This window comes from Tiliqua scincoides, chromosome 2, assembly GCF_035046505.1.
Source record: "Tiliqua scincoides isolate rTilSci1 chromosome 2, rTilSci1.hap2, whole genome shotgun sequence".
Taxonomy (NCBI): Eukaryota; Metazoa; Chordata; class Lepidosauria; order Squamata; family Scincidae; genus Tiliqua; species Tiliqua scincoides.
Genome location: NC_089822.1, coordinates 79,038,929 through 79,053,523, shown reverse-complemented (window position 1 = coordinate 79,053,523; position 14,595 = coordinate 79,038,929).

The window sequence follows — 14,595 nt, the reverse complement described above, 5'->3', positions numbered from 1 at the left end:
GGGAGAGCTTTCTGCACAGCCACATTCTGAAGATGGCAATCACAACTGAAGCGAGAGCCCACTCCTAGGCTTGTCTACTCAGAAATAAATCCCATTATAGTAAATGGAGCTTACTCTCAGGTAAATATGTATAGGATATATATATATACACTTTCCTGGGGGTAGGCCCTACTGAACTTAATGGAACTTACTTTTGAGTAGACATGCATAGGATTGTGTGCTGTGAGTGTACTAACTAGGGGTTAGTGTTACCTTGGGGTTGTGTTATGGCTGCACCAGTGCTGAAAAGTTGGATAGGATTGGGCCCTTAGTCAGGGGCCACTTTGGATATTCTAGAGAAGCAGTGATTCATGTTTAATTTCCCCATCTTTCTGTGTTCTGTACAAAGGCAAAAGATTCTATTCCTCCACATGAAAACATATCTCAATATGTTTATATCTCATACAATATATCTCATACAATATCAGAGATTGTATGTATTCCATCTTTCCTTCTGCAGAACCCAGATGCACATTGAGAAGAAGTGACTTGCTTGTGCTTCTCTTTCACCAGTTCTGTGATGTCCAAACTGGCCTATCTAAAACCCAAGGCTGAAATTTAAAAGTGTGTAGATTGGCTTTTGTGGGTGGCTGGGATCAAGTGCTCAAGATACAGGCTATTTTCTTTTCATTGTTTCAGTCTTATTTTAATGTCTATTTTAATCTACTGTTGCTTGCCATAAATCTTTGGATAGGGCAAGTTAGAAATCCAAATTCATATAGAATAGTTTGAATGTAAAATGTTTTATATAGTGCAATCCTAAACATGTCTTTCAGAAGTACGGCCCATTGAATTTAATGGGACTTACTCCCAGTTATGTGTGTATAGGATTGCCGCAACACAATTCTTATTATACTCACCCTAATTTTAAAAAAAAATCCTTCCTATTATTATCACAATTTCATAAACAGCGAAACTGAAGCTTAGCATCAATAAGTTTTCTAATATTTAGGGAATCTCACAGTGAATCTAGGACAAAAACAGAATTTGAACTCTGCTCTTAGTCCCTCCTATTATCCAGTGGATTAAACTAGGCCTTAACATGCCTTTTTGAATAAATCCTGTTAATCCTTTTTTTTATTCCAGAGCTGTCATCCATCATATCAGTGTTTATAGTAATGTCCACAGATACAAGCCAATAAAGAAAAATTTATCTCTTTCTTAAACTTATAAGGAAAACAAAATTTGTTTCTGTCTGGGATTATTTTGACTGATAATACCAGAAGACTTTGGTCACTTAGTTCACTCTGCCTTGATTTATGTGTGCAAGAGTAATGATAGCACTGTGTCACCAGCCAGTAGTGTAGCCGGGGGGCACACTACTTTTGTTTTGCAGGGCACCTCAATGGTCCTGTAAGCTGCCCCTCTCCCTTGCCATTGGAGTCATTCTGGAAGGTGAGAGCAATACGGAGGTGTCTCCTCCATGTTACTGTTACTGCTGGGAATGGCTCTGACCGTGAGGGGAAGGGGTGTTACCAAAAGGGCTGTTTTGTTTAGGGGGAATTATTACACTACCCTTATTGGAACCTCAAGATCGCAGGCTGGATAACAAGACGGCGTAATGCAGAGAAATTCCCTTTAGCTTAAAGAGGAGACTGGGAGAAAGATAACTTTTAATAAAAGATTATAGCTTTATTACAAAAGCACAAAGGTAAACATAATGCACATGGAAAAATGAGTAAGCATATGTTTCTTGGTCCTAGTACTTGAATCCAGTGTACCTAGCTTTCATGGTGGTTGCATGTAAAAAGTATTTGGTGCATCCGAGGAAATTAGAAAAAGGAAAGTTTGTAGGGAAGGATTATAGGTGTCCCTGGTCTGCCAAACCCAGTTGCTAACTAAAGATGAGGAGAGAAGGGGAGAAAAAGGGGGGGGGAGAAGGAAAAGAGTTTCAGGCGCCAGATAGTTACCTGTCCTTTAGAGCAGTTGGATGGGGGGGGAGAGTCCTGTGTGGAGGACTCTCTGACATAACACAGATGTGTTGTGTCCTTGGAGGGGGAGCCAGAGAAAGAGAGAGAGAGAGCATGTGGCAGTCCTCTCTTAAAAAGGGGTTTGCAAAACTGTGCTGAGCTGAATGGTAGCTTCCTTACTATCACACAGCAGGGTAAACACTGAAAAGATCAGGATGTCCCTTATCAGCAAAATTCAATGGGGTCTAATGGCTGGCTTCCTAGCTGGGGGAACTTTGAATGGGCAACCCAGGAAGGCAGTTCAAGTGCATACGGTACTTAAGCAGTGATTGAGTTAAACAATACAATGGAAACACTTAAACAATGATTTAATATGCCAGACTTCTTCCTATAACGTATGATCAGGGAGGTGGATTTAAGATGCCTATAACCACAGGGAAGTGGAGGTTGTGTACGCTTGTGACTTGACCTGATTGTGACCTGTGTGTTGAGGTTTAATCTGCATGATACTTCAGTCCATAGTACATAACCAGATAAAGAGAAAATCACAACTAAAGGTAAAAGGGGATTTTCATGTAACAGGGCAGCTTCCATGGTGTTTTGAGGCACCCTGCAAAACCTAATGCTGTGCCCCCCTGTAGCTATGCCACTACCACCAGCTCTACCACTTACAGATCTATGGAAAAAAGAATCTTCCGTTTGTGGTGTGGGTATGTGTAACCAATAAATTAAAAGAGGATTAAAGGAGAAGCAAAAAAGAAGTCAAAAAGAAAACATGCCAAGGTGCTCTTTTTTCTTTTTTTTAATCATAAAGCCTTGGGGGTTGTTGTACTGTACTTAGCAGTTTTTAAGCACCTTCCATCAAAGGATCTCCAAGTACTTTGCAAACATTAATTAAACCTTACTGTATTCATTCACAGGAGGTAATCCCAGTTTACATCAGAGTAAGCTGAAGCACTAGGACAATAACAGGTATATTATGCTGGCAGGTAAACTATGAGAAGTACAGTACTACCCTCCTCTGCCCTTGCAATTACAGCCTCTTCAAATTTTCTTGTAGACAGAAGTGAGAGAAGGTAAAAACCTTGTAAAAGAAAAAATCTTTAGGGGGGAATGGAACTTTCTTTCAAATTAAGATTGTTTTGCTGTCATTCTCTCTCTTTTCAAGCATGACAGAGGTGTCACCCCAGGGGAAAATAAGACAACAACATCCTTAGAGATGTCATTTACACAGAGCTTGCTGTACATGTTCCATTTCTGTACTGGAAGCTACAAAAACAGGGTGGGAGAAAAGAATTTGAAGGGGGAGACACAATCTGCCAGAGAAAGTGGCAGAGAAAATTCTTTTTGGAAGGAAATAAACCAGTTGAGAGGTGGCTGAGAGATTAAGAAAAAGGAAGGTGATGAGGTAAAATGGGAGGGGGGGGGTTAACTATGAGATGAAAATTCTACTCTTTTTCAATGGAAGCTATTTCCCATCTTGCTGTCTTCCAGGAGCCTGGCCTTTCCCCTAAACATCATTTAGGAAAAAATTGCAGACTGGTCCTTTGAGGGAGACTTTGAATCCTAAGACACACAATGCTTGAATCAAGAGTTCCTATTTCTTCTCTTACAAAGACCCCATCCTCACACTCTTACTAGCTCACCCCTCTGTCACTGTAGACACAAATATAGTTCTTATTTGTTTGTTTAATGCATTTGTATCCCATAAAAGCATGCATAAAATAAATCTGTGGGAGATCATTACAACAGAAAAGGCCAGGGGAGCTGTTAAGCCTCACTGGCATTTTCTCCTCCTCACAGGATAGTTGTTGGTTCTGTGGCCACTGGGAGCAGGGAGTGCCCCAGTCAACCTAAAGGGTACCAGTACATGAAGTGGCAAGGAGGAACCGCACAGGAAATTCTATGCTGAATTCTATCTGCAGGGATAAACTCTCAGGAGCTGGACCAAAGAATGCCAGCTTTCTCAAAGTTGCATTCATGGGAGCACTTGTGCCACCAATCCTGTCACTGCTCTATTGTGCTGAGAAAAGCTGCACTTGGAAGAATTTTTCATTCTCTTAAGGGGGCTTCTTCAGATTATTATAAAGACAATGTATTTGTATAGTGCCATCGATGCACATGATGCTTCACAAAGCAATATAAGCAAAAAGAGGTCCCTATCTCGAGAAGTTTATACTGTAATCTAAATTTCAATGGAAGTGAAAACACAGAGGTGAGGAGGGGATGAAAAACAGAGGCAAGGTGAACAGGGAAGGATATGCACAAATACGGTTACATGAACTTAGATCAGTAGGTAAAATAAACTTTAGTGTGGTAGGGATGGGCCACAATATCCTCCTTACATTCCCTGTTCACTGAGAAACTCTGAATGCAGACACACAGAATATAGAATGTGTGGCAGGGAGAATGAAATAGTCTGATTCTATAGCACTGATGCTCCTGTCCTTGTCTTTGCTTTTGACATGCCTGGACATCATGACATCAGTGTGTTTTGTGCCACTCCATCAACTGCCAGACCCTCTCTCTCTCTCTCTCACACACACACACACACACACCTGTGATGCCGGACCATAGGCCTGGACCAGGGGCCATGGAATCGTATATCCTCTTTTCCTCCTCAGCATCTTCTTCTCTCTCGTTCCCTGGCAATTAAAGAAAGTACAAATCTAAGCCCAAACAAATCAATGTTTACGGATTGGTAATAAGTTTCTTTCCCTCCTTATTTATTTATTTCCTCCTCAGTCACTAAAGAAGCGGCAGCAACTTGCAAGGAGCAGCTCTTGCCAGAGGGTGAATCATAGCTATATTGATTTGATTATGTAAAAGCTCAGAGGAACCTCAAGCCAGATACAGAAATATCTCATAGTCCAAACCCTGTGGGACACACACTAGTAAAAAAGCAATCTTTATATTGTTCCTGATAAAAGCATCATTAGTTTCCTCACAGCGAAACCATTTCTCTGCTGATACAGTGTATGGTTTTCTTTTTCTCTAGAATCCACTCAGACATAATTAACACTCAGTTACTAGACTTCGGCCTCCCTCTGGAGCGTGCTGTTTTGAGGGCTGTGAGAGAGCAGGAGAGAAAGTGAGTGCCTCCGAGTCTATCAGACTGTTGCCTTATAGGGGGATCTTTATAGCAACACAGCAATTGGTGATGCGTGTCAGACCCTGAGCTGTGGCACCCTCTTCTGGGCCCTCCGCTCTTTCAGGTTTCTTGAGTGAACCATAAAGCAATCAATCTCTGTCCCCCTCTGCTTCTTACTTCCCCCCCTCCAGCTCTTTAAACTTTTCTTTTTCTTTGTGTAATTCTATTCCAGCCGCCGCACCACAACAAAGGCACAAAATCACACATCCACAGACACACAGACCTGCAAAGGCAGACATGCTTCCAGCTTGTCATAACAAAGTGAGGGGGAATGGTTTACTCTTTTGATGAGCTATCCCTCACAAACATCGCCAGCAAACCAGACAAGAGCTCTCTCTATTGCTGTTGTTAGTGGAAGGGTGAGACACAGAGCGGTTGGGATATTTTTTAAGCTAACCCCTCCCTCCCACCCACCCTCTCTCTGAAAAACCACACACAGTCATATTTGTGCTTCTGTTTCCTCACTACGTGATTAATACCTGGCCAAAAGTGATCAGCATGGGCTAACTTGTTAACTTCATACAGGGAAAGTCTGTACATTCATAAGGTGGAGTTTTTTTCTCTCTTCAGCATGCACACCAAACAGGAAAATATGATCCCTTCGTCCGGAGGCCTCTCCTGTGTGGATATGACTTCATGATGTAGAAAGGAGTGATTGTGAGCGAGCTTGCTTCACTCGCCTTATGTTCCTCATTTCATTCCTTTTGGCCTAGTCAAAGGAAGGCACATATTGATTTTTAATATCGCGGCTTTGAGATTTTGCAGAACACTTTGCAAGGAGAGATGGTGTCTGTGGGGCCCTAAACGTTGACCTGATAATTGGAAGGTACTCAAAAAGTGACTGTCAAAAGAACTGTCTCTCTGAGGATTCGCCTGCTCAAGTCTTTGAGGAGGGAACAAGGGCTGGCCCAGTCATAGAGACAAAACTAACAACCATCTGGAATACCAAGAGATGCCTGTATTAGCTACATAAATGTCAGCGAGAGAGAGAGAGAGAGAGAGAGAGAGAGAGAGAGAGAGAGAGAGAGCAGTATGGCTTAGCAGCACAGCTGGCTCAAGACACCCTCCCTCCGAACTGAGGTGGCACACCAAATGCTATCCCCTTGCATTAAACCTTCTCACACCAAATATTATGCCACTTTACCCAGCATGCACTAACTGCTCCTACTCTGTTTCCCTAGATTTAAAAATAGGGGAATGGAGTAAAGGAGAGAATGTGGAAGAGACGGAGCTTCAGAGCTGCTCTAGCCCACTACTCTCCTCTACCTCAAACTTCCTCTTCCACTCTGTTCTCTTCTTCCTATTTGAAACCAGGAAGTGGAAGGAGAAGGAGCCGTGGAGGCTGGCGGCAGTCAACCTCTCCTGCCAATCTGCTGCCTCAGGTGATTGCCTCAGGCAGCCTCCTGGATGGGACTGCCCGGTTTATCAGCTCAACTCCAGGAAATATTCCTTGCATACCAGGGGATACAACTAAGGCTCTTCTGATCTCCCTTGGCCACACAGGGCATAAATAAACCTGCAAAGGGGAAGAAGCAAAGAAGCGATAGATGTTTAAAATGAAAATGAAAAAATTGTATCTTGATTTTAAAATCTGCAATAGGTCTGAGGCAAACACAAGTTTAACTCATGTGAACCCACACCCTCCCCGCGCTCACCATCAGTCTTCAGCAGCAAACGCTAATCATGGGCAGAGACCCTCTCCATTGTTTTCTGCTCTGGAACATTCCCAGGGGTGGCAATCACAAGGAGGGTCTCTCCCTCTGGACAACATGTGTCACTAAAGACAGTTGCTACTCAAAGAGAGGCAGAGATTTTGCATGTGCATCATCAATAGGGGTAGTCAGCATGATCATCCTGTCTCCTCCCATGCACTACTCCTGCATTCAACAACATGTGGAAGATAATGTGTGAAGAGGGCTATTGTTTTAAGCCATATTTTGCTTCTTTTGCAGTAGGGACTGATCTACAATCCCAGCATGACTGAGGATCCAGCAGACCATGATGACAACTCTTGGAATAGTCAACATTTAGAAATAAGATGGAACTGGCATCATAAATACCAAAGGCCCTGCTCTATAATCTCCTTTCAGCAGTATAGAAGACAACCAATGAAAGAGAGTGGCAAGGTTAACAAACAAAAGGAAAAGTGAAGGAGCAAGAGAATATAACAAGCAATGAAAGTGATAAATATTTCATTCCAGTTGGGGATTACTATAGAGTCTTTGAAGAAATTATAGCAATAGAAGGAAGGGAGGAGAGAGAGATTGGCAGCACAATCCTATACATGTCTACTCAAAAGTCAGTCTCACTGAGTTTAATGGGAAATACTCCCAGGTAAGTGTGAACAGGATTGCAGCCTGGGTCTCCTTCATATACTCTGTTTTGCCTAGCCACAAGTACATTTCAATCTAAGGAAACATGCATACCCATAGGCTAATATGAAGAAAAAAAAAATCTCTCTAGTTCGGTATTCACTCACCAAGATAACTCACCAAAATAGCATATCCAAGACAACATATTGCTTAAATGTCTTGGGAAACAAACACAGAGTTGGCTTGTTGATTTATTGCTACTTCTGTTGCTCTTTAATGCTGATTTAACACCACTGCTAAGAAATATGAAGATGTGGATTTTCATCTCTTCAAAGGGCATATGGCCCAAGGCAGTGGTTCCCAAACTGTGAGCCATGGCTCCCTGGGGAAGGGAGCAGCCAGCCGAAAAGGTTTGGGAACCACTGGCCTAAGGTAAGATGAACAGGAAAAAGTGGATGAAATAAGCAGATGGACTGTGGATGATGACCCCCAAATTAACCATCTTGGAACCAACCTCAGTAACTTTATGCATGCACAGAAATTCTAAACATGATGGAAACATATTTAATAAAGTTTGTTGTATGATTAGTTGTAGTTCAAAAATATTTTTTTTTCAGAATACTTTCATGCATCACATCCTCTTGAGACATTTTTATGTAGTGAATTTTAACTGTTTCTCCTTTGTGATTCACAGTGAATCACACATTTCTGCTGCCACTTTTAAAAAATGGTCACATAGCCAGGTGGAGTCTATCTCAAAATGTTTGCAAGAAACATAACTCAAAGCCAGTTCAACTGTTAAAAACAGTTCCCATTTCTACTGTCATAAATGGTACTTCCAAAGTAAAAACTGGAATTTTGGGAATTCATGAATTTTACCCATGTGAAGACACATGTGGTCATCATGATGAGCCATGGAGTACATGAACCAACTACAGCCATTGCATTAGAAGTGGAGATTTAGGGTCCAATCCTACCCAACTTTCCAGCACCGATGCAGTCACAATGCAGCCCTTGTGTAAGACAATAAACATCCCCTTACATTGAAGAGACCTCCATGTCAGCCCACCACCACCCTTGTAGGATGCAACACATGCTCCATTGTGGATCCTGGAATGTTGGATAGGATTCGGCCCTTAGAAGCACGAAATTCCTCAATTTATTTTGATCCTCTCACTCACAGAGTTGACATTTTAAGTGAGCATGCCACTTTGCTTCTCTTCCCAGACGGTTCAGAACCTCATTTCCAAATAATGTATCTTTGAGAGCAAATGTGATACTTGCCCGATCTCGTCTGATCCCGGAAGCTAAGCAGGGTCAGGCCTGGTTAGTACTTGGATGGGAGACCGCCTGGGAATACCTGGTGCTGTAGGCTTATACCATAGTCTTTCGAGACTGAAGGTTGCCAACCAAATGTGATATAATTGCTAGTAGCTTGGGGTTAGACTGGGGAAACCTGTGTTCCCCAGTTGCTAGCAGTGCAACCCTTAGAAAGAGCACTTTCTATCTGAAAGCCCGGAGGAAGGAGAGATTGAAAAAACATGCCAATGAAACTCACTGGCAGTGCAACCCTTAGCATGTCAACTCAGAAGTCCCGATGAGTTGAATAGCTCCTAGGTAAGAGTGTATAGGACTGCAGCCTGGGTGGACTTGGGCCGGCTACTCTTTGCCCGCTTAAAAGTACCTCACAGGGTTGATGTGTCAATAAAATGGGAGAACTTATCATGTTTGTTGGTCTGATGTCCTTTCAAGGAAGGATAGAAATATGGCAATGATCATCATGATGTGAAGTTATGATGGTTTGTCTCAAGGTGTATCACCTTGCATTTACTTACCTTGAATTTCATCTGTTATGTTACTGTCCTTGTTAAGGAACTGTATGACAAACAATATTGCAGAATAGAAATAATAAGACAACTATCAATATACTCTCTCTCTCTCTCTCTCTCTCTCTGTGTGTGTGTGTGTGTGTGTGTGTGTGTGTGTGTTTGAAAATACACATCAAATTTTACAAAATCTTCCTTGGCGCACACTATTCTTGCATTCAACATTTTTCAGCTCATTGGCTTAAGAATCTGTAAGAATTAATAACCTTTGAAAATTTGCTCTGGCTGGAAGCTTTAATAGACCTGTCTTGCTGATCCCCAGTTTCCACCCCCTCAAAACTAAAACAAATCCAAACTATAAATCAAAAGAACTGAAATGAAGTCCAGTCGCACTTCACAGAGCAATGGTTTTATGGACAGAACGTGGTCCAGATAATTTCTCAAACAAATTATTCCTTTTTATTTAATGTTGTCCCATGAACAAACTTTAAGGGACGAGAAACATGGCAAAGCAACAATAAAAAGAATAACATGCTGACTTTAGCCTGTTTAACTGTGGTTCAGATCTTCTCTCTGACACCATTCCTACATTTTTGAGTAACAACCGGACAATGGACAAGAAATCTGTTCTATTAAAGACATCTCTGAGACATATTCTGTAAAACTATATCATTTAATAGTGTGATCTTTAATAGAGTTGTTTTATTATTGGCATTCCATTTCTCCCAACAAGCCTGGAAGTCAATATTTAACAGCTTCAGGTCAGATTTAGCAATGAGATTTAAAAAAAAAAAATCTGGCAATAGATTAAACTCTGAATGTAGTCTGAAATGTAACCTAATATACATAACCATTATCGAATCAATGTTCTGTTCCTGTGGCTATATGGGAAAGAAAGAAAGAAAGAAAGAAAGAAAGAAAGAAAGAAAGAAAGAAAGAAAGAAAGAAAGAAAGAAAGAAAGAAAGAAAGAAAGAAAGAAAGAAAGAAAGACAGTAGCAAAAGTTTTGCAATCACATTTGCTCATTAAAAGATCTGAAAATCACTCCACAGAATCTGTTACTCTCATCAGCATTAGAGTAAAGAGCTCTTGCATACAGCCTGTTGCACGTGAAAGATGGCTATTTGAGTCCCAGCACAGTTGGGTTCCACTGTTTCAGACAGCGGGGCTGCATGGATTTAAGAGCACTTTCTACTCGAGGAAGTGAAAGCCCTGAGGAAGGAGAGATTGAAGAAGCATGCCGATGAAGCCTTGCATTGATGGACAATTTGATGGGAGAATCTTAAACTGGTCATCCCGAGTATACAAGTCAACATAGAATACAACAGACCAAGCAAAGTAAACCATATCCATTAATATCCCAAAACAGAACAGGGATTCTGTTGTTGCAGCTCATGAGATGTCAGTCTATAACCACCGCTCTGCAAAATGAAAATGCTAACACTATTTGCCCATTTGAATGGGAAAATGTACTCTCCTTTTATATGCACATTCTTTATTCCTTGCAGCATGTATTAGTCCAATATTAAAATGTTTGCTGGAAATCAGTGAGAAAGCAGAAATACAGCCATGCTGTTTAGTTGAGTAAATCACACATTATTGGGATGAGCATTCTAAGGCAAGGATGCATAAATTATGCCCCCATGCTGTTGTAACCAGTGATTAGTGCTGCACATCTTTTCCACCTGTTCTTGAGCAGGCCGTGAATGATCAGAAGAGAGCCTGGTTGGGAATATTCCCTGATTTGAATTGCTATATACTCACATAACTGATTTAAAACACATTTAAAATTTTAATTTGTTTTTAAATATGATGTTGAGACTTATAAACCCATAACATTATAGAACCACAGGAATAGCTCTCTAGGTAAGGTATGTGGCTCTTTTTGCATTCTGTTCCTATAAAACCTGAACATTACCATAAAAGCAAGATAGTTTCTCCTATCATAGGAAATATGGTGTAAACAATCTACCTTGTGATTGGTATAATCTTACCAAAATTCAAACAATTCTCAGGAAGAAATGTTGAGTTTCATGAATTTAAAAAGTGTGCAAATGGCATGTGGCAGCACAAGTGTAGCACGTGTGTCTAGTCTATCAGTGAATGGTATATCGCTTCTCACCAAATACCGACTTAGGTCAGTATTAACATGTATCTTCCCACTTGAATATTTGCAGTGCATACCATGACAGCATCCTCAGATATGCAGCAAGCTCTCAAAGGATATTTTGGAGGAAAACAGAAGCCGTCACCATAATCTACTCATTACCCAATCTGTTTCCAAGGTTATTGTCAGCCCAATCTTACCTAATTCCCCATCCTGGACAAAAACAAGGTTAATTTTCAGCAGTCACAAGCATGCTAAAATGTTTGTGCTTAGGTAGAAGCTATCCAACTCTCAATGCCCCCTCCCAAATGCCATGAGCTTTGTTGCTGCAAATAAAGTCACTTTGCTGTCAGAGCTACTAGCAGGAATGGGCTGGAGTCACTGTGATGAGATTGGAGTCTAGCCCTACCCCTGCCCCCTTTGACTCGACTCGTGTACGAGTCATAGCGTGCACCCGTGGTAACTCACTCATGGAATTTCCCAAGTCATTTTGACTCGAATCAGAGTCTCTTGTGAAGCAAGCCACAGAGCATGTCAGGCGCAACTCCAAGGAAAAATCAACCACCATTTCATTTATGTAAATGAAAGCCAGCTGTTGTTATTTGAGCAAGTGTAGCAGTGCAGTGTATAGAAAAATGATCAGTTCCATGGGAATTCCAGCAACAAAACACCTTACCCTGTTCACATCACGACTCCTGATTCCACCCTCAAAAGGAATGTCAGGGCACAGAGTAACAGGAACTGGGAGGCATCTGAGTTCGGCAAGGTGGGAGGGGGTGGGACAGACTGCATGAGAGCGGGGTCAGAAGTGGGAGTAGGGTTGTGTGCAGCAGCTGGGAGGCTTACCAATCCCTTGCAGCTCTACTCAGAAATAGTCTCATTGCAGCCAGTCATTCACTGCTGCTCACCTGATCTGAATTATGGCCCCATGAGGTCTTTCATATGCTGAATAAAGTAAGCAAGCGCACCCTGACTCGCAGGTTGAAGTTGTTCACATTCATAACTCATTTCCGAATCAGTGGCCTGAGACTCGAGTAGTACTGAAGTCACTGACACATGTGACTTGAGTGTACACAAATCAGCAAACAACTCATGTTTTTGTGATTCTGACTCAAGTCCTGATACTCGAGTTCCCATCCCTGGCTACCAGTGCTTGAGAAGGTATCCACTGGTTAAGATATCATACTTAATATGTTAAATGATTTTGAGGAAGAACAGAGTAATTCAGATTTAGAACTCCGCACTTGCTACACGACTTTCAATATCAGCTTTCTTTTTTAATTCTTATTTTTTTAAGTCTGTGTTTGTTAATTTTTGTTCTTTTGAAATTAAAAATAAAAAAGAGATGGTATCCACCAACTCTTCAAGCATTTCTGGCATGAACGGTTGTTGCTAAATCTGGGCAGCTGGAGCAGCTCTGCTATAGGCTGGCTCTGCCTCCACCCCCACCCCCAACAAACCCCAGCTGGTTCCAACCAACCCCAAGCCATCTGCCTTCTTTCAATTAAGGTGGGGCAAAATTGATCCCCTCCACCAACAAGTTTGTGCTGTAGTGACATTCCTGCACCAAATTTAACTGAAGAGTGACTCAGGCGTTAGTTTTCCCCTTTTTGTTCTGTTTAGTGATTTTACTTAGTACCACTTACAGGTTAGGATTTCAACTGCATTTTTCCTGAACTGTGGGGAGAGTGTTGTTTCTGTCCAAAGGACTGGTGTTAAAGATGCAAAATGATGATATTAAATCTCTGTCTTGCAAAGCAACATCCCTAATGAAATGCAGCCAAGATACATTAGGAATGAACAAGAGATAAGAGAGGAATTCGGCTATAACTCTTTCTGGAGGATTATATTTAAGAATACTTGGAAAAGGAACGTACATTTATGACTCAACAAAGAAATAAGATCTCTTCCAAATTGCGGAAGGTACAAAACCATGTATTAAATCCATTAAAGTTACATATGGGAGACATATGACTATGCCATGATTGGTCAGCAGTAAGGTGTGCAAAGAATCCTGTTCTTTTCTTCCTTATGCTTGAAATATGAATCCAACCAAGCAAACCACAGCTTCAAAACCTGGACACATGCCTCCTGCTTGTGCAAAATTGTCATGATGCTCATTCAAACAGGCAGTCACACATGGGATTCTCACTGTGTGTGTGTATGTGTTGAGTTAGCTGGTAACTGGCATGTTTTGACAGCTTCGCTATCAGTTATCGCACTGGCCAGTAACTGTTCAGTAAGCGTTTAAGCTGTACCACTGTGACACCATGACCTGTGGCTGGGTGTTGGTATCATATTAAAAACCAGGATGTTAAAGCACTGAAGTTTGGTTAAAAGGGGAAGGAATGGAAAGGAGACACCTCCAGGTTGGTCCTGGAATTATTTACCCAACAACCTTTTAATGTGATCCTGGTCACCACAGTGAAAGCTGCAATACTGCAACTCTTTAAAAATTGTTTGATAGTAACACAATCAAGTGGGTTTGCCACTGATGGGCATAAATCACGTTATGCCCTTGTATTGCTGGTTTCCTGCATTGTCATAGTAAAGTAGCCTATCTGTTTTTATTTCACTTAGTTGAAACTTTTCTATCTCACTGTATATTGTCAACAATAACCTAAAATGGTTAACAGACAGCAAACATTAAAACAAACTGCGAAATCCCAAAATAAAATACAGATAAATAAAGAAGTAAAACAGTTTTTAAAAACTCCAAAACTAATAAATAATAAAACCAGTCAGAATTTATGAAACAATAAGCACTGATGGCAAGCAAAAGTACAGGCCAGCCCTACAGGATCAGTTTAGAACAAAGGCTTTCTGAAAGAGTCAAGCTTCAGCCTAGCACCTGAAGGTGTACAGGAGAGGCCTAGTGGCCTCTGTTGATGATGTTCCACAACAGGGGTGCTCACACTTTTTTGGCTCAAGAGCTACTTTGAAACCCAGCAAGGCCCGGAGATCTACCAGAGTTTTTTTTACAATGTTCGCGCCATCATAACATATAACATTTATGTGTACAATGTATGTTGGTGTACCTTGAGCCCCACTGAGTATAACAGGATTTACTCCTGACTAGACATGCCTAGGATTAGGCTGTGAGGCTGCAATCCTAGCCACACTTACCTGGGAGTAAGCCCCATTGAGTACAATGGGCATTACTCCCGGCGTTTCCTCCCAGAGGCACCTGAAGGGGGGGGTCGGCACTCCGCGATCTACTCATTTTGCCTCGCGATCTACTGGTAGATCGC